The sequence below is a fragment of the Arvicanthis niloticus genome, chromosome X, assembly GCF_011762505.2.
Source record: "Arvicanthis niloticus isolate mArvNil1 chromosome X, mArvNil1.pat.X, whole genome shotgun sequence".
Taxonomy (NCBI): domain Eukaryota; kingdom Metazoa; phylum Chordata; class Mammalia; order Rodentia; family Muridae; genus Arvicanthis; species Arvicanthis niloticus.
In genome coordinates, this window is record NC_047679.1 from 94,402,173 (window position 1) to 94,405,949 (window position 3,777).

Consider the following 3,777-nt stretch of genomic DNA (forward strand, 5'->3'; position numbering starts at 1 on the left):
ACAGAGTAGTGTAGGGGTATCTGCCCAATCTAGGCTTATAGAATATATTCATAATTAATGAGCAGTGTTTTCATTGACCGGTCATATTTTGGTTGGAGATTTAAATATCTCCCACTACAGGTTTTAAACAAAATCTCTTGTTGCTCACCTTATTCCAATATTTACACCTCTTCCAATGTTTGTAAAATAATTTGTAAAATAATACAGTTTTTCCACAAAGAAATGTTCTCTCAATTTCCGCAGTATCACATGAAAATGATGTTTACTTCTTGTGTGTTGCTTTTAAATACAAAATACTACAAAAATAATCTGCATTTGATTTAATATACTCAGTAATAGGGGCAATATAGAAGGAGAAATCCCACCTTCTAACACTCATCAAGACATTACTTTCTGAAACTCAACCCAACTTTTTGACTAATTTATAATCTCATAGCATTATATACTCCTAATTCGATGTAATATAGGAGAAATGTCACTTTCTAACACTTGCAAAGACATTGTTACCTTCTGAAAAATCAAGCACAAACATTTGAATAATATTATACTCTTATTCCATTATATATGCCTAATCTAATACATTTTGACCCAAAGGATTATATCACCATTCTTCCTGTCTTATTTTTTCCCAAATCAGAGTCATGTCTCATCCCAGGGTATATTAAATTAGTAAACTATCAAACCCAATGTTTTATCATGTTGTTTATTGATCATCTTCTTCTCTTATATGTTTAAACACAAAAGTAGCCAGTGAGGGACGACCTAATAATTGAGAGCTGTGAATCTTTTATGCTTTATGAAAAATGTGGATTGGGGAGATGTCATCAAGGTATGGAATTTAAAATGTAGGAATTATCTTGGATAACCTCACTTTCGCCTAATTCAGTGACACAAGTTCTTTGAAAAGCTGCACCCTGTGTAAGAGAGAAAAGTGATACAGGAACAATCAGAGTGAGGAGGTGGGTCTGAGGAGTAGAAAATTATATATAAGAACTGTATGCTACAAACCTTTGGGTTTTCTTCAACTAAAAACTTCTAAAGAAACAGAGATCTCCATCTCACAATAACATGTAAGTGATAATTATTAAAAGTATGACTCTGGGGGGAGGGGAAGCACTCTTTTGGAGGCAAGGGGGAGGGGGACGGATAAAGAACTGTGGGGGCTTACTAGGAGAGGGAATGACAGGAATGTAAATAAATAAAATTAATTTTTAAAAGATCAACTTTAGGAATCTCATGAACAAAAGTCAAATAGCAAAACAATAATAAGGATTTTAAAACAAACAAAAAGCATAACCCTTTCTCTGTAATGAAATTGTATAAATTTCAAGCATATAAATTTCAATCAACAAAAATCATGCTGAAAACAAATGCTTACAGATGGGTTAAATAGCTGGAAGTTGGGGGAACAGCTATGGGAAAACAGAAGTTTTTACCCCCCCCCAAAAAAAATCGCAGTTTGTTCTGAAAGGAAAATATGTGGGCTTATGTTAGAAGAAAAACAATTCTGCATGTGGGCAGAGTTTACAGCAAGTGTATGTTTGAGTTAAATCTTACAAAATGAATAGAGTATTCATGATTAAGAATATTTCAGGAAAAGAGTAGCATGGACACTCAAAGATGTCAAAATGGATGATGTTTCTATAAATCTATTACTAGTTCCTTAGCTGAAGTGATGATCTGAGGGAGGGTAAGTGTGGGTGGTAAGTAGAGAATAAAGATGTGTACTCTTCTAAGGTCTCTACTTTTGTATATCTAGCCAAGGATTTTTTTAAGGCTCCAAATTGTGGTATAAGCAGGAGAAACAAGCAAGGAAATTCATAAGACATATACAACCAAGACTTGGAAATTGGTTAGATACAAAATCTAAAACAGCTCGCTCAATCCTATCCTCGACTCTTCCACAAGACTCCAAGAGCTCCGCCTAATAATGTTTGCCTGTGGCTCTCCATATCTGTTTCCATCAGCTGCTGGATGAAGTCTCTCAGGAGACAGTTATGCTAGGCTCCTGTTTACAACCATAACAAAGTATCATTAATAGTGTCAGGTATCAGTTCACACTGCTCCTCGCCTGGTCCAGCCAGCCATGTCCAGCCACTATGTCCATCCAGTTTAACTCTCACTCCACTGCCTACCCAGGCCATGGGGCCCAGGTGCTCCTGAGGCCACACAACCTTCAGCAGCAGGAGCCTCTATGGCCTGGGCCCAACCAGACCTGGTGTGGCCGTGCACTTTACTTATGGGGGACTGGTGGGCGCCTGCATCTGCGAGATGACCATCAATCAGAGCTTGCTGGAGCCGCTGAGTGTGGACATCGACCCTACCATCCAGCAGGTGCTCCAGGAGGAGCATGAGCAGATCAAGACTCTCAACAACAAATTCGCCTTCTTCATCAACAAGGTGTGCTTCCTGGAACAGCAGAACAAGATGCTGGAGACCAAGTAGACACTGCTGCAGGAACAGACGTCAGCCAAGAGCAGCCAGCTTCCCCGCATCTTCAAGGCCCAGATTGCAGGACTGAAGCAGCAGCTGGAGGCACTGCAGCTAGACCGGGGGGCTGGGGGGAGGGTTGTTAAAGGTGGTGGTGGGGCGTCTGGAGGTGGAACTGCAGAGCGTGCAGGATGTGGTGCAAGATTTCAAGAATAAGTATGAACCGCCAGACGGCTGCTGAGAATGAGTTTGTGTTGCTGAAGAAGGATGTGGATGCCGCTTACATGAACAAGGTGGAGTTGGAGGCCAAGGTGTATAGTCTCTAGGACGAGATCAACTTCCTCAAGACCGTTTGTGAGTGGCAGATCTCACACACATCTGTGGTGCTGTCCACAGACAACAGCTGCTCCCTGGACTTGGATAGCATCATTGCTGATGTCAAAACTCAGAATGAGGAGATAGCCAATCATAGCTGGGCAGAGGGTGAAGCCTGGTACCAGATCAAGTTTGAGACACTCCAGGCCCAGGCTGGGAAGCACGGGGAAGACCTCAGCAACACCCAGAATGAGATTGTGGAGATGAACCGCTTCATCCAGAGGCTACAGGAAGAGATTGACACCTTGAAGAACCACTGTGCCAAGCTAGAGTCCAGCATTGCCAAGGCTGAGGAACAAGGAGAGTTGGCACTCAAGGATGCCCATGCCAAGCAGGGGCAGCTGTAGGCTGCTCTGCTGAAGGCCAAACAGGACATGGCCCCTCAGCTTCGAGAGTACCAGGAGCTCATGACACCAAGCTGGCCCTGGACATTGAGATTGCCACCTACTGTAAGCTGCTGGAGGGCGAGGAGAGCCGGTTTTCTGGAGATGGAGGAATGGGACCTGTGAACATCTCTGTTGTAAATTCCACTGGGGGCAACAGCAGCAGGCTTATCTTTTGGGGAACCATGAGAAGCAACGCTCTGAGCTTTAGTAGGAGACCCGGAGCTCTCAGGGCCTATTCCATCAAAACCACATCTACCACCCACAGGGGCACCCACAACTGAGCAATACAAACAAGATGTGGACTTGGAGAGACCCCATACCCTTTGTCCACATACAGAAACATCCCTCTTTCTCATGTCCCCGTCCCAAGCCTGGAAGTTGGTCTGAAACTGCTATTGGCTTTGATGAAGGGCCTCTCTGAGAGAGCTGCATCAGTAAATAATAAATAAATAAATAAATAAATAAATAAATAAATAAATAAAGTGTCAGGGATTGATTTTGTCACATAGGATGGGTCTCAAGTTGGGCCAGTAATTGGTTGGCCATTCCCTCAGCCTCTACTCCATCTTTATCCCTCCACATCTTG

General features: G+C 42.7%; 1 pseudogene; it reads left to right on the forward strand.

Annotated features, from left to right (window-relative positions):
• The first annotated feature begins 2,099 nt into the window (after positions 1 to 2,099).
• Positions 2,100 to 3,472, forward strand: LOC117694623 (keratin, type II cytoskeletal 7-like; annotated as a pseudogene).
• The last annotated feature ends 305 nt before the right edge of the window (positions 3,473 to 3,777 follow it).